Here is a 23,941-nt window from a genome sequence, read left to right on the forward strand (position 1 = left end):
TAGCTTGCTAGGGCTTAGATGAAAGACCACCAAGAACTACAGAGAAGTGAGAAATTGAAAAACTATCCAGAAGAAGAAAATGGCAACCCTTTCCATAATGTTGCCAACAAAGTAGCTTGGTTGTGTTAATATAGTAACCTGTATCCAAGCTCAGTTTGAGAAAGAATTTACCTCATATTTGAGATCTGGTGTGACATTGTGATCAGCTAGGATTGGGGACACACGTCATCTGTAGAGCCTCAGAAGGTAACTTGGGCTACTACTTCCTCCCTGCCAACCAAATATCCTCATTGTTTTTTTGTAAATGTATAAAATGAAAAATAAAACACTACCTTGAAAGCAAAATAAAGAGAGAATCCTTATGTAAGCTAGCCTGAGTTCCTGGAGAAAAGGAAATTTGGTGATCGGAATGAAAAATATCAAAAATAGCCACTTTCAGTGAGGACATCTTCAATAAGGAATGTGCTATTTTCTTCAAAACAGAAGCTATTGCTGTATATCTAATTCATCCCTCAAAGAAGAGTTTATTATGTCCAGAATCCACTCACTCATACCCTCTTTATCTGCCCCAAAAAGTCAAGAGGGACTTGGCTCAAACTCAAACTACAAAGAATTCTATCCACTTCCTTAGGTTCCAGAAGCTCAAAAAATTCCAGTGGAAAACCCCAAACTATGTCTCACTCAGCATTGTCAATTGTGCCAAACAAGTGTTCAACCCAGAGTATACACAAGTGATTTGAAGCAATAAGCAACCCATAAAATAAATCTGGTATGCCTTCACAAATTTCAGTTCATGTTTTCTTAAAAGGATCTGAGATACAGGTATATATTGCTTCACAGTGCTTTACAGCCTTCTCTAAGTGGTTTACAGAGTCAGCATATTGCCCCCAACAATCTGGGTCCTCATTTTACTGATCTCAGAAGGATGGAAGCAGTGGTGAAATCCAAATTTTTTTACTACCAGTTCTGTGGGCATGGCTTGGTAGGCATGGCAGAGGAAGGATACTGCAAAATCTCCATTCCCACCCCATTCCTGGGGGAAGGATATTGCAAAATCTCAATTCCCACCCTACTCTGGAGCCAGCCAGAGGTGGTATTTGCCAGTTCTCCGAACTACTCAAAATTTCCACTACCTGTTCTCCGAACTGCTCAAAAATTTCCACTATGAGTTCTCCAGAACCTGTCAGAACCTGCTAGATTTCACCCCTGGATGGAAGACTGAACCAACCTTGAGCCTGGTGAGATTCGTTCTGCCAAATTGCAGGTAGCTGGCAGCCAGCAGAAGTAGCCTGCAGTACTGCACTCTAACCACTGTGCCACCGCAGCAAAATGAATTAAGCATGGAGAACTAAAGTTTTATTTCCATGTACTGGCTGAATGTTAATATCCTCCTCACTTCAGAGCCTATCTCGTCTATTGTGTTCTGAAGTAAAGATCAAATGAAGTACATGCTCTCCCTTGGCTATGTTGAGGGCTTGATTACTTGTGACAAGCCAAAACTAATAGATTATAATTAGTAGGAATACTTGACGTGTGTTTAAGTGTTAAAAATGCCACTTCGTCTACAACTTCTGGAGGATTTCAGGTGAGCAAATGCAAGGCTTTGTGAGGGGACACAGAAGACATGCCCTCTGCCCTGGCTGTAAACTGAACTGGGTACTTCTCTGGCACAGGATGAGAAAGGCAGCTGCTTTGGTCTTGGGAGGATATAAAGCTCCCTGTGAACTCCCTGTGACTTGCATGACTCCGTTGTCAAGAGCAATGGCTACTGTACAGTCAGTGTTATCTCTCAGGAAATAGGTACCAGCGTTTGCCATCCCAGTTACCATGGTTTCCAAGCAGACACAGTGCTGCTCAGAAAGGAAATAATTAAGCTTAATTTTATATTCACTCCTTCAAATACTTTAAACTTCACAAGCTTACCATCCCACTCTTCTCCCCTGTCCCTCTGTAGAACTGCTATTTCTTATCACATCCTGAAATCATCCTGAAGCCTTGGCTTGATTGAATTTTCTAGAGGTTTTTTTTTTTTAAGAGCCTTCTTTTTTCCAGCACCCTTCTGCTCTCTCTTGAAGGATCCATAAAGAATTTAAAAATCAGTGTTGCTACAAAGATCCTTTTATTAAGCAGAGCCTAGTAGTAGGGACCACAGCTTTTGAAAATTATGGTTTTTGACTTGAAAGCTGGCAGAATACATATTTCATCGTGAAGATTCAACAATATCTCCTAATCAGCCGCAATTTCTTCACAGGCAATTTCAAAATTGCCTGAAACTTCTATTAGTTCAAGGTCAACATTTCTGCAAATTTATTATTCAGAAACCCTGGTCCCACTTCAGCTGATGACACAGCTAACCAGCATTTACCATTGCTGATATATGTCCACAGACTATTATTATTAATGCTGTCATACAATGTAATAGCCGCATTCAACTGTATTCCCTGGAGTTTATTGCAGCTACTTAAAACATTTCTCTAAGAAATCTAATATGTTTTAGGATAAAAGCATTATACTCCCACTCAAAAGGCCTTCATCTATCCAGGGCATGCTTTAACGAACAGCGATGATAAGGATTAGAAATGTTCCTCACGCATCAGATGACTGACAGCTTTCAGGAAAACATTTCTAAACTGTTTCCTAAACTGCCACATTCAAAAAAGGCTTTTTAGATGTACAGTAGGTACATCTGCAGCAGTGGTAAAATGTAAAATTTGTTACTACCGGTTCTGTGGGTGAGGCTTGGTGTGTATGGGCGGTAATGTAACTGGGTGGGCATGGCCAACTTTTTTTTTTTTACTTTTACTTTTAAAAGCATTTTTTCTACAACCTCTTTGGCTGAAGAGGTTGTAGAAAAAATGCTTTTAAAAGCCTCTGACAATCCTAGCTGAGCCGTGTGATCATCAGAGGCTCTTTTTTTGACTGAAGAAAAAATGCTTTTAAAAGTAAAAAAACCCCAAACCTCTGATGATCGTGTGGCTCAGATGGGCGGGGGGGGGGCAGGGATTTTTGCTACCAATTTTCCGAACCACCCGCCACCATCGCTACTGGATTGGGTGATCCGGTCCGAACCGGGAGCATTTCACCCCGATCTGCAGTGAAATTGTGAATTGGCAAGTGATGGGACACTTCTATGTTCTTTTAGTGTACGATGGGTGGACAACAAAATGAATTTTATCATCATCTGATTCAGTGGTGGGATTCAATTTTTTTTTACTACCGGTTCTGTGGGCGTGGCTTGGTGGCCATGGCATGGCTTGGTGGGTGTGGCTTGGTGGGCGTGGCAGGGGAAGGATACTGTGAAATCTCCATTCCCACCCCAATCCAGGGGAAGGTTCCTGCAAAATCCCCATTTCCTCCTGATCACCTGGAACTCAGGAGGCAGAGAATAGATGAGGGCAGGGCCAGAGGTGGTATTTACCGGTTCTCCGAACTACTCAAAATTTCTGCTACCGGTTCTTCAGAACTGGTCAGAACCTGCTGAATACCACCTCTGATCTAATTTCATCAAACTTCACTAGTAAGCCATGAGAAAGACAACTCTGAAAGACTGAATGGAACTACACAATACCAGTTTGTTTTGGGAAAATAATGGGGAAGCAATTCACCATCTCTGCTGCTTCCTGATGGCAAATCAAAGTACAGATAATCTCGTACAGGTAAGGAAATACCTTTAGATGATTGGGGTTCTTATGCTCTGTCTGGGAGCAGCAATTGGTTGCAGGTTAAGGGAAGAAAAATAAATTCATGAAAGTTTTTAAGTAATACACAGTTAATTTCAAAACTGCACAATTATTTCTGAAAAGGACTAGGATTCATGGTTATTTCAAATTGTTCCTCAACACCCTAATGCAAGTTACGTGCAGTGCAACACACTCATACGTCTATGGGTGTTTGTGCACATTTGCACAAATTACATAAATATCAGCAAGCCGACACTCTAAAGCATGGGTGTTAAACTCGTGGCATTACGTTGCTGTCATGTGACATATCATGACTTTTTTTTCCCCCTTCGTGGAGCTGGGGTGGATGTGGCCTGCCTATGATGCATCCAGCCCGAGGGCTGCCAGTTTGACACCCTGCTCTAAAATGACCCTTTTTAGAACTGAGATTGTTAGTCTCATGAATTTATGAAACTGCTGGAAGAAATCAAACAACAAAACGGGATAATGTTTCTATCATATATACACAAAATTCCAAATGAAACGTGTACTGAGAGGACATTATTGACCCTTGAAAACTAAACTTAGCAGGCATCGTTTGCTGAAACAGTGGGGAAAAAACTGAGAATTTATTTATTTATTTTATTTATTTATTATTTATTAATTTGATTTCTATGGATGTATGCACTGGCTACCTGTGGCCTTCTGGGTGCGCTTCAAGGTTTTGGTAACCATCTTTAAAGCGCTCCATGGCATAGGGCCGGGTTACTTACGGGACCGCCTACTGCTACCGAATACCTCTCACCGACCCGTGCGCTCTCACAGAGAGGGACTCCTCAGGGTGCCGTCGGCTAGGCAGTGCCGTCTGGCGACACCCAGGGGAAGGGCCTTCTCTGGGGGGGCTCCCACCCTCTGGAACGAACTCCCCCCAGGACTTCGTCAACTTCCGGACCTCCGAACCTTCCGTCGCGAGCTTAAAACACATTTATTCATCTGCGCAGGACTGGATTAGATTTTAAATTTATACTGGTTTTAAATGGGTTTTATTATTTATATTGCTTTTAATAATTCGGCCATGTAGAATAAGTTTTTTAACTGTTATTTTAGTCTGTATTTATATGTGCTTTTTACTTGCCTGTGAACCGCCCTGAGTCCCCTGGGAGATAGGGCGGTATATAAATGTGATAAAATAAATAAATAAATAAATAAGTAAATAAAATGACATGTCTAGAATCCAAATGTCTCATCAAGTCAAAGCACTTGCCAAAGCAGAGCCTGCTGCTTTGCACACTTTTACGTCAAACGAAGCAAAACCTTTATACTTCGGACACATTATGTGAATGCCTAGCTTTCTGTAGGTGGCTTTAATGCTGGGAAAGGTGGAAAGAAAGAGAAGAAAAGGATGGCCATCAGCAAGGTGGGTGGACTCAGTTATAGCGGTGATCAATGCCCCATTGGAAGACCTGAAGGACCAGGTAGGAGAGTCTTGGAGAAAATCTATGTGGTTGCTAAGGGTAGACAGTAACTTGGTGGCATGTAATTAATCAATTCAATATAAATATAGAGATAATAAAGTCTTAATGTGAATGCCCTTGGCAACAATTTAAACTTATTCCTGAAATTTTACCTCTTCCATTCAGGAGCATGAAGATAGGGGGGGAGAACAAGAAGCAATGGGTGGAAACTGATCAAGGAAAGACGCAACTTAGAACTAAGGAGAAATTTCCTGACAGTTAGAACAATTAATAAGTGGAACGACTTGCCTGCAGAAGTTGTGCATGCTCCAACATTGGAAATTTTTAAGAAAATGTTGGATAACCATCTGTCTGAGATGATGTAGGGTTTCCTGCCTGGGCAGGGGGTTGGACTAGAAGGCCTCCAAGGTCCCTTCCAACTCTGTTGTTGTTATTATTATTATTATTATAGTGCCCAAAATATTGCCCCATACCACTAAATAGGTAAAATTTCAGTCATTAATATTTGCATGTCAAAGTCTCATGTGGAATTTGATTGTGGATGACTAGCAGGATCTAGAATGGAAAGATTCTGCTTTTATGCGGCCTCTCTTTTCTTGACTGGGCCCTACATTTGCATCAGTATACTGTTGGTCTGGGTTATTATTATTATTTTCAGAAAAAAACCACCTCTCTCTACCGTTGCTATGGTGCTAAACTTTGTAAGAGTAGAACCTGCCAAAAGTTTCTTAAGAAAAGAAGTTGAGCTGTCAGTAGTTGATTAATAGACCTTTTCCCTGAAGACACTGCAAAGGGTTTGTATTGGAGGTTTCCATTCCTAAGGAAAGCAAGAGCCTAATTCCCATGGCACCTTGTTTGATTCTACCACGACAATTCTATTTAATTCACAGTCTTGATAAATTAATCTAATTTAAAAATTTGTTCCAACATGCACTGCTGTTCTGTGCTTTCCTTTGTCCAGGATTGACTGTGGTTTTCCGTAACAATTTTCTGATTCATAGAAATTAATGTTGCCCCATTTACTATATTAAAGCAAAAGAACAAATGTCAAATGTTGTACTTTATTATCTCTGTACAGGCATATTCTGGATGTTATACAGAATAAAATTCTGTGGCTCTTCTTTGGATGGCTTGTGATTGCAAATCACAATTCCTAGTCTTTGGTCATGTTGTCTTGGTGATCTGGCAATAGTGGACACAATCATTTGGAAGGCAGCAGATTAGAAAGAAGCTACTATCAAGTACAAAATATATAACAACAGAGTTGGAAGGGACCTTGGAGGCCTTCTAGTCCAACCCCCTGCCCAGGCAGGAAACCCTACACCATCTCAGTCAGATGGTTATCCAATGTAGATCAATGACCAAGTAGATTAAGCAAAAGATCTTCACTATGACCTGTTCTTCCTTGGTCCTTCTAATCAAAAAAAGCTTATATTGATGACCTTTGTTTCAGTGGATATTTGTGTGTTGGTAAGGCAGTATTTCTATGACTCCCACTTAAAAGTCAGTAGTCCTATTTTAGTGCTGTTTAATTCTCTTTCTCCCACCATCTGTGTTTGTTACTAAAAGTAAAGATAAAGGTGTCTCCTATTCAGTTGTGTCCAACTCTAAGCACTAACATAACATAACATAACATAACAACAGAGTTGGAAGGGACCTTGGAGGCCTTCTAGTCCAACCCCCTGCCCAGGCAGGAAACCCTACACCATCTCAGTCAGATGGTTATCCAACATTTTCTTAAAAAATTCCAGTGTTGGAGCATTCACAACTTCTGCAGGCAAGTCGTTCCACTGATTAATTGTTCTAACTGTCAGGAAATTTCTCCTTAGTTCTAAGTTGCTTCTTTCTTTGATCAGTTTCCACCCATTGCTTCTTGTTCTACCCTCAGGTGCTTTGGAGAACAGCCCGACTCCCTCTTCTTTGTGGCAACCCCTGAGATATTGGAACCGGTACTGGTGCATTTTGTTTTTTTGGCCTAAATGTAGAACCTTACTTTTTTCACTGTTGAATTTAATTTTGTTAGATAGTGCCCAATGTTCAAGTCTGTCAAGATCTTTCTGTAACTTGAGTCTATCTTCTGGAGTGTTGGCTATTCCTGCCAGCTTGGTGTCATCTGCAAATTTGATGAGTTCCCCATCTATCCCCTCGTCCAAGTCATTGATGAAGATGTTGAAGAGTACTGGGCCTAAAACAGAGCCTTGGGGTACTCCACTGCATACTTCCCTCCATGTGGATGTAGTTCCGTTGAGGACTACACGTTGAGTGCGGTTGGTCAGCCAGTTACGAATCCATCTGGTGGTGCTGCTGTCTAACCCACATTTTTCTACTTTATCTAGTAGTAGGTTATGGTCTACTTTATTAAATGCTTTACTGAAGTCCAAGTAAATTATATCGACAGCATTCCTCTGGTCTACTAATTTTGTCATTTTGTCAAAGAATGCGATAAGATTAGTCTGGCATGATCTGTTTTTGACAAACCCATGTTGGCTTTTGGTTATTACTTTGTTTGCTTCTAGGTGTTCGGTGATTCGTTGCTTGATTATCTTTTCCAGAATCTTCCCGGTATTGAGGTCAGACTGATAGGTCTGTAGTTTCCTGGATCTGTTTTTCCTTTTTGAAGATGGGAACTACATCAGCTCTTTTCCAGTCCTCTGGCAGCTCCCTGTGCTCCAGGATCTTTGAAAGATATAGTTCAGTGGTTCTGAGATCACGTCTGCCAGTTCCTTCAGAACCTTGGGGTGTAATCCATCCGGTCCTGGTGATTTGAACTCGTCTAGGGTAGACAGGTGTTCACTTACCATTTTCTTCCCTATTTTAACTTGTGTTTCTAATCTGTTTTTGTAGTGCTGTTTTGATAGGTTGGATTGTTTTTCCTTTTGTGTAAAGACAGATGCAAAATATGAGTTAAGTAGATCTGCTTTCTCCTGTTGCTTGTCATCTTCTTGCCACTTTCTCCCAGCAATGGGCCAATTGTTTCCTTGACTTTTTCTTGTTTTTAACATGTTGGAAGAAGCTTTTTGTTATTTTTACTTTTGTCACTAGCCTTTGTTCATTGTGAGCCTTAGCTTTCCTCACTTCATCTTTACAGGCTTGGGCTATTTGCTGATATTCTGCCTTAGTTATTTGCCCCTCTTTCCACTTTTTATATTTGTCCTTTTTGTCTTTCAGTTTGTCAGATAGTTCTTTATGCATCCATGCTGGTTTCTTTTGAGTTCTATTATTTTTCTTCTTCATTGGTATTGTGTTGGACTGCGCTTTTATAATCTCACTTTTCAAAATTTCCCAAGCTTCTTGAGTCGTTTCCCCCCTGAGGATTCTCATCCATTGAATCCTTCTCAAGCTCTCTCTAAGTTTATTGAAATTAGCTCTCTTAAAGTCCAAGACTCTAGTTTGACTTTGTTCTACTACTTGTATTTGCTTAATGTCGAATTCCAATATTGCGTGGTCACTTGCCCCCAAGGCTCCTGTAGCTTCAACACCTTCTACCTTCTAAGGGGCAGTGCTCATCTCTCTTTCTTAGCCAAGGGACACAGCATGGTCTGAAGATATTTCTGTGGTCATGTGGCCAGCAGGACTATATTTCAAGGCTCATGGAATGCTGTTATCTTCCCACCAAAGTGGTACCTATTTACCTACTTGCATTTGCATCAGGGGTGGGTTCTCTTAACTTTACTACCAGTTCACAACGGGATTGAGTCCATGACGATTTCCAGGTGGGTGGGTGGAGCCTCCCGCCAGTTTTACTACCGGTTCACAAGAACCGGACCCAACCGGGGGCAACCTACCACTGATTTACATGCTCCCAAGTAATGGAAGCTCACCCCGTCATGCAGCCCTCAGGTTTGGAACCCAGATTGTCAGCTTTCCAGCTGACAAGCTCAGCATCTTTAACCACTGAGCCATCGCAAAGATACCTAAAAGGTACAATATTTGGTACCAAAAGTACAATAAATTAATTGCTTTCTTCTTTCATTCTTGTATTTAATGTTCTTCAGTGCCTCATTCACAAGCCTGTGCTGTGTTAGATTCTTTATTTTAACAGACTGCTTGTTTTAATTATCCTACATGTGTAAAAATGTAAATGGAAAATACAGCAATCAATTTAAAATTAAAAAACAGTGCCCAAACACTTCAGCCGCCCAAAACCTAAACACCCAAAATATCAGTCTTCATTAGTCCTGTTTTTTCTTCTCCCCATTAGTAATAAACTGTCCTTGATTTTATAAAATGGAAAGTCTCATCAGTTCTTTTCATAATCTTAAGAACATATAGCAAAACAAAGAAACATGTTAACAAAGACAGTGAAATCTATCCAATGTAGTAAATAAGAATATTGGTTGTATTGAGTTTTGAAGCTTACACTTAGGAGGGAACTCTTATGGTTCACTTAACATCTAATCCAAAAACAATATTTCAGGAAAGACAAAATATCACTTCTATTTGGTCGAATATGCTGTGTGCCTGAGGTATCTTTAGCAGCTTAATAATAATTGAGGGACTGATTTCCCTGAAAACAAAAAAGAAGGGATAGAGGCTTATTTGTAAAGGACTAACAGGGACACGGTGGCTTAGTGGGTAAGACGCTGAGCTTGTCGATCAAAAGGTCGGCAGTTCAGTGGTTCAAATCTCTAATGCCACGTAACGGGGTGAGCTCCCATTACTTAATAATAATAACAACAGAGTTGGAAGGGACCTTGGAGGCCTTCTAGTCCAACCCCCTGTCCAGGCAGGAAACCCTACACCATCTCAGACAGATGGTTATCCAACATCTTAAAAATTTCCAGTGTTGGGCCATTTACAACTTCTGCAGGCAAGTTGTTCCACTGATTAATTGTTCTAACTGTCAGGAAATTTCTTGTCGTGTCCCACTCCTCCTCTGACGGCTGGTTCTGGGAAGTCCATATCAAGCGTGCCTCTGCAGCTTTGTCAAAGTTCTGTCAGAGTTCTCAGGGCAGGCAGGAGACCAGGATGTGACTTCAGCAATCCAATTTAGACTTTGCCTGACTCAAAGAATGCCAGAAAGCAGATCCTTTATATAGGCCATGGGGTGTGGCTCCATGACTCAGCACTTATCCAGGCCTGCCCCTCCCCTCCTTTTGCTGACGTCGCCTCTCCACTCTCTGGAAGCGTGGGTCCCTCCAGCCTCCAGCTGCTGGTAATTCCAGCTCATGACTGGCTTCACATTCCCCAGGCTCACATGCTGTGGGGGAGGGGCCCAGCTGCTCCGTTTGTCTGGGCATGGTGCCAGGACTGAGGGCTTTAGGCATATCAGGCCATTCGTCTTGCTCGGTCTGTCCGGGCATGGTGCCAGGACTGGGGGCTGGAAGCATGCCAGGACATTCTTCTACACTATCAGCGTCCGGCAGGAGATGAGAGGGGCCCGGCTGCGGAGAGGGGGGCGAGCGAGGCACAACACTTCTCCTTAGTTCTAAGTTGCTTCTTTCCTTGATCAGTTTCTACCCATTGCTTCTTGTTCTAACCTCAGGTGCTTTGGAGAACAGCCTGACTCCCTCTTCTTTGTGGCAACCCCTGAGATATTGGAACACTGCTATCATGTCTCCACTAGTTTTTCTTTTTATTAAACTAGACACACCCAGTTCCTGCAACCATTCTTCATATGTTTTAGCCTCCAGTCCCCTAATCATCTTTGTTGCTCTTCTCTGCACTCTTTCTAGAATTTCAGCATCTTTAACCACTGAGCCATCGCAAAGATACCTAAAAGGTACAATATTTGGTACCAAAAGTACAATAAATTAATTGCTTTCTTCTTTCATTCTTGTATTTAATGTTCTTCAGTGCCTCATTCACAAGCCTGTGCTGTGTTAGATTCTTTATTTTAACAGACTGCTTGTTTTAATTATCCTACATGTGTAAAAATGTAAATGGAAAATACAGCAATCAATTTAAAATTAAAAAACAGTGCCCAAACACTTCAGCCGCCCAAAACCCAAACACCCAAAATATCAGTCTTCATTAGTCCTGTTTTTTCTTCTCCCCATTAGTAATAAACTGTCCTTGATTTTATAAAATGGAAAGTCTCATCAGTTCTTTTCATAATCTTAAGAACATATAGCAAAACAAAGAAACATGTTAACAAAGACAGTGAAATCTATCCAATGTAGTAAATAAGAATATTGGTTGTATTGAGTTTTGAAGCTTACACTTAGGAGGGAACTCTTATGGTTCACTTAACATCTAATCCAAAAACAATATTTCAGGAAAGACAAAATATCACTTCTGTTTGGTCGAATATGCTGTGTGCCTGAGGTATCTTTAGCAGCTTAATAATAATTGAGGGACTGATTTCCCTGAAAACAAAAAAGAAGGGATAGAGGCTTATTTGTAAAGGACTAACAGGGACACGGTGGCTTAGTGGGTAAGACGCTGAGCTTGTCGATCAAAAGGTCGGCAGTTCAGTGGTTCAAATCTCTAATGCCACGTAACGGGGTGAGCTCCCATTACTTAATAATAATAACAACAGAGTTGGAAGGGACCTTGGAGGCCTTCTAGTCCAACCCCCTGTCCAGGCAGGAAACCCTACACCATCTCAGACAGATGGTTATCCAACATCTTAAAAATTTCCAGTGTTGGGCCATTTACAACTTCTGCAGGCAAGTTGTTCCACTGATTAATTGTTCTAACTGTCAGGAAATTTCTTGTCGTGTCCCACTCCTCCTCTGACGGCTGGTTCTGGGAAGTCCGTATCAAGCGTGCCTCTGCAGCTCTGCCAAAGTTCTGTCAGAGTTCTCAGGGCAGGCAGGAGACCAGGATGTGACTTCAGCAATCCAATTTAGACTTTGCCTGACTCAAAGAATGCCAGAAAGCAGATCCTTTATATAGGCCATTGGGTGTGGCTCCATGACTCAGCACTTATCCAGGCCTGCCCCTCCCCTCCTTTTGCTGACGTCGCCTCTCCTCTCTCTGGAAGCGTGGTTCCCTCCAGCCTCCAGCTGCCGGTAATTCCAGCTCGTGACTGGCTTCACATTCCCCAGGCTCACATGCTGTGGGGGAGGGGCCCAGCTGCTCCGTTTGTCTGGGCATGGTGCCAGGACTGAGGGCTGGAGGCATGTCAGGCCATTCGTCTTGCGTCTTGCTCGGTTTGTCCGGGCATGGTGCCAGGACTGGGGGCTGGAGGCATGCCAGGACATTCTTCTACACTATCAGTGTCTGGCAGGAGACGAGAGGGGCCCGGCTGCGGAGAGGGGGTCGAGCGAGGCACAACACTTCTCTTTAGTTCTAAGTTGCTTCTTTCCTTGATCAGTTTCCACCCATTGCTTCTTGTTCTAACCTCAGGTGCTTTGGAGAACAGCCCGACTCCCTCTTCTTTGTGGCAACCCCTGAGATATTGGAACACTGCTATCATGTCTCCCCTAGTTCTTCTTTTTATTAAACTAGACACACCCAGTTCCTGCAACTGTTCTTCATATGTTTTAGCCTCCAGTCCCCTAATCATCTTTGTTGCTCTTCTCTGCACTCTTTCTAGAATTTCAGCATCTTTTTTACATTATGGCGACCAAAACTGAATGCAATATTCCAAGTGTGGCCTTACCAAGGCATTATAAAGTGGTATTAACACTTCATGTGGTTTTGATTCTATCCCTTTGTTTATGCATCCCAGAACTGTGTTTGCTTTTTTAGCAGCTGCTGCACACTGCTGGCTCATATCTAAATGGTTGTCCACTAGGACTCCAAGATCCCTCTCACAGTTACTATTATTGAGCAAGGTACCACATATACAGTACCTGTGCATTTTTTTTTTGGCCTAAATGTAGAACCTTACTTTTTTCACTGTTAAATTTCATTTTGTTAGATAGCGCCCAATGTTCAAGTCTGTCAAGATCCTTCTGTAACTTGGAGTGTTGGCTATTCCTGCCAGCTTGGTGTCATCTGCAAATTTGATGAGTTCCCCATCTATCCCCTCGTCCAAGTCATTGGTGAAGATTTTGAAGAATACTGGGCCTAAAACAGAGCCTTGGGGTACTCCACTGCATACTTCCCTCCATGTGGATGTAGTTCCGTTGAGGATTACACGTTGAGTGCGGTTGGTCAGCCAGTTACGAATCCATCTGGTGGTGGTGCTATCTAACCCACATTTTTCTACTTTACCCAGTAGTAGGTTATGGTTTACTTCATCAAATGCTTTTATTTGATTTTAAATCAAATTTTAATGCTTTTAAAATGATTTTATCCAACCCCAGCTTCTGCCAACCTAGCAGTTCTAAAGCACGTAAAAAATGCAAGTAGAATAGGGACCACCTTTGGTGGAAAGGTAACAGCGTTCCGTGCGCCTTTGCCATTGAGTCATGCCGGCCACATGATCCCGGAGATGTCTTCTGACAGCGCTGGCTCTTCGGCTTTGAAACCGAGATGAGCACCGCCCCCTAGAGTCAGGAATGACTAGCATGTAGGTGCGAGGGGAACCTTTACCTTTTAACAGAACCTTGCCCTTTCATTCTTGTTCTAAGGATACTAGAAGGTGACGACTGAGTATTTACCAGTACTACCAGTATGAAATCATAGAGTTCCAGATGTGTGTTGTTAGAAGTGTCTTTGAATTCTCAAGCCAAGATGCAAAGTTATGGTTTGGCAGTAGAACAAAAGTAAATGGATTACCTGGAGCCTGGATACTATTTACATTTAAAAACAGCCAGCTTCTCCAAAAATAGAATGCCTACATTCTCAGATACAGAAACATACACATCTATGGTATTAATCAAAGTGCCAGAAATGGAACATACAGTATGGGCATGGGAAACAAAGCTGGAGCCTGACTATATATTATCGTAATATTTAAAATTAGAACAACTTGGGCTAGATAAAATCCAAACTTGTGGGAGTTTATTTCAAATATGGTGCACATCAGCATGACATTTTCCTCCTTTAACATAAACAATATTATTCAAGGATTTTGAAGTTATCAAACTAAAAGGATCAGTAGCCCCATGTACTCCACGGCTTCCTTTGTTGCATTGTCATTGCTATGTAGGTCTCCTTGTATTTTATCTTAGCAGGTTTCTCCACCATGTTTTTGTGATCATGTCTTGATCACCGCGGAAGGTAAGCAGCCTGAACAAAGAGGCAGTGGGGAGGAGGGGGAGGAAGCAGAGCTAGGGCTGGGGCCGCTAAAGGAAGGGAAACGGGGGCAACTGGTGAAGGGAGGGTGGGAGTAGATAGGTAGAAATTCCAAAAATTTTCCTACCTTTTCCTGTTGGTGTGGTTAGATGGGAGGGGTCATGTGACTGAGTGGGTGTGGGCATGAGTGACATCAAGTTGGCCATGCCCACTTAATCACATCCCCCCACCTAGCCACGCCCACCGAAGTAGTAGCAAAATTTTTTGAAACCCACCATTGTCTGATGGGACCTATTATCCAAAACATCTGGAGGGAAACAGGTTGCCTGTTTCTGTTGTCCCTTGGGAAGCTTGGTTACTTTGCCAATTTTATGAAATATATACTGTACCATTCAGGACAAAGGAAAGCCGAAATACAAAAAAAATTGATCTAGACAGAGCCATGTGGTACAAGATACAGTTGTAAAAATGTTGACAAGAAGTCATTGATGGGAAAGCACATTTTCATCTATACTGCAAGACTGTACCATCACATCCCTCATACATCCCTCACATCCAGGACATAAACTGTTTCAACTCCTACCCTCAAAACGACGCTATAGAGCACTGCACACCAGAACAACTAGACACAAGAACAGTTTTTTCCCAAAGGCCATCACTCTGCTAAATAAATAATTCCCTCAACACTGTCAAACTATTTACTAAATCTGCACTACTATTAATCTTCTCATAGTTCCCATCACCAATCTCTTTCCACTTATGACTGTATGACTGTAACTTTGTTGCTGGCAATCCTTATGATTGATATTGATATATTGACCATCAATTGTGTTGTAAATGTTGTACCTTGATGAACGTATCTTTTCTTTTATGTACACTGAGAGCATATGCGCCAAGACAAATTCCTTGTGTGTCCAATCACACTTGGCCAATAAAAAATTATATTCTATTCTATGTAGTGATGTTCAGAACACTAACTTTGGTTTTACTAGACTGCCAGATTTTACTTCATCTAGATATCAAGTTAATATTTTGGTAAGATTATACCAGTAGCAATTGGCAATACAACCAGTAGATCTTCATGGACATATTCTTCATAGAAATAGCTTTCTTAGTGTAATAAGCTATTGATATTTAAGTAATATCCATTGTAAATCTGTGCAAGACAGGCAGATACAAAGCAAATACAATTAAGAAGTTAATTAATTTCAAGCGGAGAACAAAGCGTGTATTTAAACTTCTCCCAGTAGAAATAAACAAGGACCTTGAGCAGACATTTTAAAATTTTAAAAGAACTCTCTTTATTCCTGGATTATTTCCTCATATTTGTACCCCTTTTCTGCTAGTGTTGGGCTATAGTTTTAAGTGCATGATACTGATACCTCCATGTCAACACTGGAAGGAAGTTTTGGGAAAAATTTAGTGCTTCCTTGCTGAGTGCCTCTTGACAAAATAATTACAAAGTGTAATGTTTATCTAAAGCAATCACTGAACATTTAGTGCAGTCAAATGGCATATGGTTTTCAAAGGAAATAGCGTAACACCATATTGTTTCATTAGAGAAGATTTTACTAAGAAAACTAAACTTCCCTTTCCCCAACTCAAATCCTTTCAACACTATTTCCTAGATATGTAGCAATACTTTTTCAAAAGACAGTAGATTGTGGGTTGCAATTTACAGAATGTCTAGCCATAATTTATACTGTAATAAATTTATTCCTAGGTTAGAACTTGGTCTAGTTTCTAGCATGGTCATAAAAGGTAACAACTGTAATTTGGTATTTTCCTCTTGCTTTGTTATTTGGGAGAGTAAAATTTCAATTTTAATATTTGATCTCAGACAAAATTGTGTTATTATTAGGGAAAATGCAAAGACATGGACAGTTCAGTCTAGTGGTTAAAGCACTAGGCTAGAAGCCAAGAGACTGTGAGTTCTAGACCTGCCTTAGACATAAAGATCAGCTGGGTGGTTAAAGGCCAGCCCAACTCACAGAGCTATTGTTTTGGGAAAATAAAAGGGGGAAGGAGTACAGTTATTCCTCAACTGATGATCATAATAGAGTCCAAAATTTCTGTTGTTAAGTGAGACATTTGTTAAGTGAGTTTTATCCCATTTTACAACCTTTCTTGCCACAGGTGTTAAGTGAATCACTGCTGTTGATAAGTTAGCCAACCCGGCTATTAAGTGAATCTGACTTCCCCATTGACTTTGCTTGTCAGCAGATAGCAAAAAGTGATCATGTGACCTTGGGCCACAGCAATGGTCATAAATATGAACCAGTCGCCAAGCATCTGAATTTTGATCCCATGATCATGGGGATGCTGCAATGGTCGTAAGTGTGAAAAGCGGTCATAAGTCACTATTTTCGGTGCTTTTGTATCTTTGAACGAATTGTTGTAAGTTGAGGACAACCTGTATTAGGGATGTTGGCCACCTTGAGTTATTTATGAAAATGATAAAGGTGGGATAAATAAGTGGTTAAGATCAACTAAATGGTTTAAGAGACAATCTCAGGATGCTTAACACATAATTCAAGGTAGAACAAAACAAAATAGTTTGAAGAGGTGGCAAGCTTCCAATTTATTGTTATGACTTGGCCACATATTAACAAATCCACAGCTTCCGGCAGAAAAAATGAGGCAAAAATAGAGCTTTATTGAACACTCATTATCCAAATAAACTTCACAGAAGTAAATACATAACTGGGGTGCCAAATCACCCTATTAAATATTACTAATTGTGTGCCAGGAAATTTCCCCCAAAATAACAGATTATTTGACCTATTGACCTGGCACACTTTAGGGCAGAGATCTTCAAACTTGGCAGCTTCAACTCCCAGAATTCTCCAGCCAGCTATGCAATTCGGGAGTTGAAATCAAGAAGTCTTAAAGCCTCCAATTTTGAGGACCCCTGTTTTAGGGTAATTGGTGATTGACCAGTACTTCACATTAACCCTAACTAAAATAGTTTCATGTTGCATATATTGATTTGAAGTCAGCATTTGACCAAAGTCCTAGAGACAGACTCTGGGAAGAAATCTAACTTTCCTTGGTAAATAATAAATAAATAAATAAATAAATACTGCTGTTGATAAGTTAGCCAACCCGGCTATTAAGTGAATCTGACTTCCCCATTGACTTTGCTTGTCAGCAGATAGCAAAAAGTGATCATGTGACCTTGGGCCACAGCAATGGTCATAAATATGAACCAGTCGCCAAGCATCTGAATTTTGATCCCATGATCATGGGGATGCTGCAATGGTCGTAAGTGTGAAAAGCGGTCATAAGTCACTATTTTCAGTGCTTTTGTATCTTTGAACGAATTGTTGTAAGTTGAGGACAACCTGTATTAGGGATGTTTGCCACCTTGAGTTATTTATGAAAATGATAAAGGTGGGATAAATAAGTGGTTAAGATCAACTAAATGGTTTAAGAGACAATCTCAGGATGCTTAACACATAATTCAAGGTAGAACAAAACAAAATAGTTTGAAGAGGTGGCAAGCTTCCAATTTATTGTTATGACTTGGCCACATATTAACAAATCCACAGCTTCCGGCAGAAAAAATGAGGCAAAAATAGAGCTTTATTGAACACTCATTATCCAAATAAACTTCACAGAAGTAAATACATAACTGGGGTGCCAAATCACCCTATTAAATATTACTAATTGTGTGCCAGGAAATTTCCCCCAAAATAACAGATTATTTGACCTATTGACCTGGCACACTTTAGGGCAGAGATCTTCAAACTTGGCAGCTTCAACTCCCAGAATTCTCCAGCCAGCTATGCAATTCCGGGAGTTGAAATCAAGAAGTCTTAAAGCTGCCAAGTTTGGGGACCCCTGTTTTAGGGTAATTGGTGATTGACCAGTACTTCACATTAACCCTAACTAAAATAGTTTCATGTTGCATATATTGATTTGAAGTCAGCATTTGACCAAAGTCCTAGAGACAGACTCTGGGAAGAAATCTAACTTTCCTTGGTAAAGAAAAAAATCGAAGTACACTTTCAAAGTATAGAATGTAGATGGCTTAGTGATGTGAATATAACAGCAAGTTAAATCCATTATATACTTAAGGTTTTTTTTACTCTCCTGCTAACGATTGTGAATGACACATTCGGAATATATAATTGCCCTTTTGTAAAAAATAAATAAATTGTGGAGGTCAATTACATGTCGTTGGCTCTAAAGTAATTCAAGCAGAACCTGTGTACCAATTGCTCTATGACTCTGCATTATTTATAAGGGACAATAGATTACTATGAATAACTCAGTCCAAATTTGTAAGAAATATACCACATCATTCAAAGTGCAACACTTGAATCGCAGACAGAATTAAATACAATTGAGATGAGGAGGTGTATGGATGATTGTTATCAACTTCTGGCTCAAATTATTACTATTCCTGGCCTTGGCTCCTTTTGACAATTCAGGGTAATTTTTTATATATTTGTAAAACAGCACTGGATTAAAACAAAATCTGGGAGAGTTTGCCTGAACATTATCCGTGAATTTTACAAATTAAAAATCAACAAAGAAAAGTTGACACACAAATCGGAGTAAAACCTCTGACATATAACCCACTAAATCAAGGACCTCCAACCCTCATCTGTGGACTGGTACCAATCCGTGCCCTGCCAGGAATTAGACTGTGCAAGCAGGGGAAGCCCCATCCACGCATTCATGGGATGCAGGCAGCGGATGAAACCACACCCCTTTTCCCAGTCCGCGGAAAAACCATTCTTCTCTGAACCAGGTTGGGATCACTGCACTAAATATATGAATTCCACAGCAATTGGTTATCTCACTAACATTACTGTTGTAAACCATAGAAAATAATATAGGTGTTTCAATTTCTTTCTACTGCCATTTTGGATGGAAAATTTTGATGCTTTCTACACTTTGATCAGATCTTCCTGTGTTGGGGTGGAGGAAACAAAAAGAAGGAATTTGGCAAGAAGGCTTTCTGGCACTTTAATCCTTAAAGAGATTGTATAATTATCATAAATATGTCTATCTAAAAGATATGCATGATATTTGGCAAGGGACTGCACCTAATGTAGGAATTCTATTTGAAAATGATACTTTGAACAGTTTGAAAAAAATCAACTGGCTCCAGGATTCCTTTTTTTTTTTGTAGGATGGATTAAAATTAGTGTCAGGACTAGGTGGAATAAGGTTTGTTGCATGCAGTTGTTTGCATAGAACTTTATACATACAATAAAAGAAAAAAGTTGGTTTACCTTGCATTGACTATAATAATTTGCATACTTTTAGACATGGAGTCTAATACCCAAACACAAATTTAACAAGCTGATTATGCTAGGTTAGTGATATTTAGTATATTGTCAACTTAAATTGCATTTCTATAGATTGCCACATGCCTGGATTTATCCTTGCATTTTAATCAATATTTTGCATAAGGTCAACTATAAGAACATGTTTAAATAAATAGCCACAATTTACAAACTAGATCCATATACTGCATAATAGTCTATTTCAATGTATAATAATTTTAATTCAAAATAAATAATATACTTTCACCACCCAATGTCATGCAGCTTGAATTGGGTGGCCATACAAATACATACAGTAAACAAAAAATACAAGAATATCACAATGCATTTACAAATGTAAATATAAAATTCAAATATAAAACTGTAATATTTTAACTTCAAGTGCATTGGCTGTATTGATGCTATACTTCTTAAACTGCTACTTACCCATAACCTTTAGTAGCAAATGATTAAAATGTCTTATTAACGTGTTTCCCAAAAATAAGACCCTGTTTTATATTTTTTTGAACCCTGAAATAAGCGCCTGGCCTTATTGCCCTGCGCTCAAAAGCCCGATTGGTCTTATTATCAGGGGATGTTTTATTTTGGGGAAAACAGGGTATTTGTTTGTTTGTTTGTTATCCTGCCTTATTATTCTTTTCTTCCTTGATTGCAGAATCCATCTTGAATGTTCTCACTAGCTTTAGTTTTTACTTTGGCTGAGCATAGCACACACTTCTGTTTTCTCCCTTCTCTTCCAATTGTTTGCCTTATATTCATCCTATTTTGCTTTCTCCTTTCTTCCCAGTACAGCTCCCATTTTTATGCTGCTATCTTCTGAGAGAGAGAAAGATGTTTGTAAGTGATAATCTAAATAAGAGAGTGGTTCGTGTCTTTATATGCAAGTGAACAATCAATTAATCTTACGAAAGGATCTCTTGTTTTATATATGACTCGTTTGAAATCATAGTGTTAATTCAATTGATTTAATTTAACAAGCCCTGCCCAAGTATCGTTTCAGATTAATGTGTATTTGCAGACCTATAAATATGGACACACATATGCAAATGCAAAAATTTATTGGAGGAAAAATTCTTCAGGACTGATTTCTGCTACATCTACCCATTTTAAATTAGTAAGATTGGGAATCTGTGCATGTCACAGGATTGGTTTTGGTTATTTGTTTTCTCTTATCTTTATTTGACATATAATCTGAACATGCAGGACTGACTATGCATCATCAAGTTGGTGTGGACTCTTAGCAACCACCTTGATATTCTCTATGTGTACCTAACCTGGTCCAATCCATCTACCTTACAGCTGCCAATTCTCTTCCATTTCCTTTCATCTTCCCCAGTACTGTATATTATAGCCTTGTCCAGAGGCTAGGATTTCACATAATGTGTTTTAAATAGGATTAACAGATCCTGACCATTTATGCCTTGAATGAGAACTCTGGAACCTCAATTTCAAGGGGCTTTCTGTCAACTTCCAGATCATACCTTTGTAATTAAGGCAGTTTCCACCATCTAATTAGGAAATTATATTCTGTTTATACTATTTGTCCACTTTGAGAAGCCCCATGTCTTAATGTTTACAGATAGGAAGATTTTTCAGTTCATCTATAATTTGCTTTTTAAAGTGAAAGGAATTGAACTTGGGATCTTCTGCTCTACGATTGAAATTAGAATACTTCCAGATATCTATTTTTTCGTGAGCAAGCATTCTGTACCATTCATGGAATTCAGTACACTCATTTATGTTTTCTATTTCTTTTGTTTTCTTGCCATAAAAAGTACTGAGGGGGAAGTCTGACTACCTGCACCCTCCTTTTGATTGGGAGCATCCTCCCTTCGAAGGAGTTCAGGGTGGTCTCCCACATACACAACTGAGCCGAGTGCTTCTATAAATCTTCATATTTAACAAAGTACATTCAAGTAGTTAAAAGTATGGGGAGATTTGGAATGTTCTTTTTAAGTCCCAAATTTAACTCTCTCCCTCCTTCCTCCCTTTCTCTCTCACAGAAATATATGCACGCATACAGACTCAAGCAGCTAGGCAGTTTCCAGTCAGGCCCTTTTTTGGATCCCAGAAATATGAAATTGTTTATTTATTATATTTATGTAGTTGCCCCTTTTGCACATGACTGTGGGTGGCTTACAAATTGTCTGAAATTTCCACATTCCAGGCATTCACATTATTCTCGCTGCAAAACTGTGCATGTTCAAACAAGATAGGGTAGTTTCTTATGCTGTAAATTCAGTGTTCTACAACTATATTTGCTTTGGTACTAGTTTGAATATAGATTCACTGTCCATGAAAAGAAGTTGATACTGTTTCTGGTTAATTGCTCCTATTATGGTCCTGCCTTCCTTCGCAGTTTTAATCCTTTTTTTTTTAAAGAACACACTTCTGATAGCTATCAATCAACCTTTTATTTCGACACACCTAATTCTGTATCTGTGTCCGACTGCAGTGAGAAAGACAGTGACACGGTTGGCCTAAAACCAGATCGAGAGATAAAAGTGCGATCATCCCTCATCATTTCTTTTCCTATCTGATCCGAAGAGCTGCTTCTTGGGGGAACGGTGCACTTAGACCGCACAGGCCCTTTTTCGGAATTCCGAAAGTCTCTCCAGTTGCTTCAAATAAGTACGTGTACAAGCCCTACTCTCCCTACCTATTCACGCGGGAAAAATACGAGCCGGAGTCTTCACACGTTATACCTGTTACACCGGTGTGTGGTGCTCTTATTGTGGCTTCTCAGACCCCCCCACCCCCCATTGTGTGGTCGATCGTGCACACAAAGTTTGATTGGGGTGGTGGTATAATCTCTCTCTCCTCCACTTCGCCTCCTTCCCCCCCCACCCCGCTCTCCGAATTTCCGAAATAGATAATCCGTTTTGCAGCCGAGAGTCACTCGTCCCAGAAGAAGAGCAGAAAGACGCCGGGCCAAGCCAGCTGCAATTTTTCTCTTTCCAAAGGGCTGAAGGCGGCGGCGGAGACAGCTGCAACGCCCCCGCTTCCCATTCTGTTGCGCACGCACGAGCCCGGGTTGCTCTCCCCCACATTCCTTGCCACCGGGTTTGGAGGCGAAGGGGGGGGGGAGAGGAGAGGAAGCGCGGAGTGCTGGGAGCGAAACCTGGACCTCCATCAGCGGGAATCCCGCACCCAACCACCCTCCCTTCCCAAAGACCCTTCCTTCCGTAGCTGTGCCGGCGCCGCTGCCCCCGCGGCTCTCCGGAAGATGCACCCTGGGAGAGCGCTCGCCTTTGCTGGCGCGCACGGCTGGGGGCCGGAGCCCGGAGTCTCCACCTCTTTCGGCCTCGGACTCCGCCCCGAAACCTGGCGACGGCAAGTTGGGCTCGCGAAACGACGAGGTTGAAGCTGGCAGGAGGAGGAGGCGGCTGTAGTGGCGGGCAGGCGGCTTCCTTCGCCTCACTCTCTGCCGCGGGGCGATTGTTTCCAGCGGCTCCGAAGCGGGGAGGCTGCGCTAAGGAAAAAGGCGGGCTTGCGCTGCAGCCGGGGAGACCCTCCAGCTTGCAGGCAATGGTCCACCCTCGCTGCCTTGCTCGTCCCCTCTTTCCCCCCCTGGCTTGGAAGCTTTTGTTCTCTCCAGTTCGGGGCACAAGAGAGCTACCTGCCGCCGCCGCTCCTGCTTCCCGACGTCAGGAAAGTTCGAGGAGAAAAGCGCCTCGGGTCCGACCTCCTATGAGCTGCGGCGCCTTCAGTTTGGTGAGGTTTTAAACCTCGGGCGGGGCCGGGCTGAAGGGGAAAGGAAAAAGGAAAAAGGAAAAGGCACGGTGGATCTAGGCAGGAGCGGCGGGACGAGCAGACGACCAAGAGGAGCTTTGGGAAGTGGGGGAGTGGGTGGGGGAAGAAAGGGGGGTCTCCAGCAAAAGCTGGCTCTGGCCAGTCGATTGGAGTGGGGATGGGGGGGTGGGATTCACTTCGCTGCGAACACTTCGGTCTACTTTTCTTCGGAGTTGAGGTTCAGATCTGCTGGCTTTTGGGGTGGGGGGTGGCAGTGTAGATTAGTTACCCGTGAAGACTGTAAGAGGTATAAAGACAGCCACGCGCGCACGCATGCACACACACACAGACCCAAGAAAAGTTGAGCTTTTTATGCTCTCTGATGATTTCGAAAAAAGGTAATGAACGAAAAAGGACTGGATCAGATACCGATCGCGATGCAGGCGATCGTCTGGTTGCGATGCCTTCTTCTGAGTTGCTTTAAAAGCGGGCAGCGCTGTTGTAGTGACCCGGATTCCTAAATTCTCAACCTGATTTCTAAACGGCGAGGTATGGGTGAGGCTCGAAGCTCCTGGCATCCTTCGGTCTGCCAAGGGCTACGTACCTGTGGCTAAACCTCTGTGAAGTTTAAATGGTGTGATTTGATGTGTCCTAGGTTTGCGGCTGGCTTCCACAACTAAGCTATATGGCTTTGGACGAACCT

General features: G+C 41.4%; 1 protein-coding gene across 2 annotated transcripts in view; it reads left to right on the forward strand.

The window, feature by feature from the left end:
• Positions 1-22,601: 22,601 nt before the first annotated feature.
• GPR63 (G protein-coupled receptor 63) overlaps positions 22,602-23,941 on the forward strand; it is a 28,842-nt gene continuing 27,502 nt past the window's right edge. For both annotated transcript variants that reach the window (XM_058175089.1, XM_058175095.1), the window contains exon 1: positions 22,602-23,220. The gene's annotated coding sequence lies outside the window, so the exon portion shown is untranslated. The remainder of the gene's footprint in view (positions 23,221-23,941) is intronic.

Source organism: Ahaetulla prasina, chromosome 1, assembly GCF_028640845.1.
Source record: "Ahaetulla prasina isolate Xishuangbanna chromosome 1, ASM2864084v1, whole genome shotgun sequence".
Taxonomy (NCBI): domain Eukaryota; kingdom Metazoa; phylum Chordata; class Lepidosauria; order Squamata; family Colubridae; genus Ahaetulla; species Ahaetulla prasina.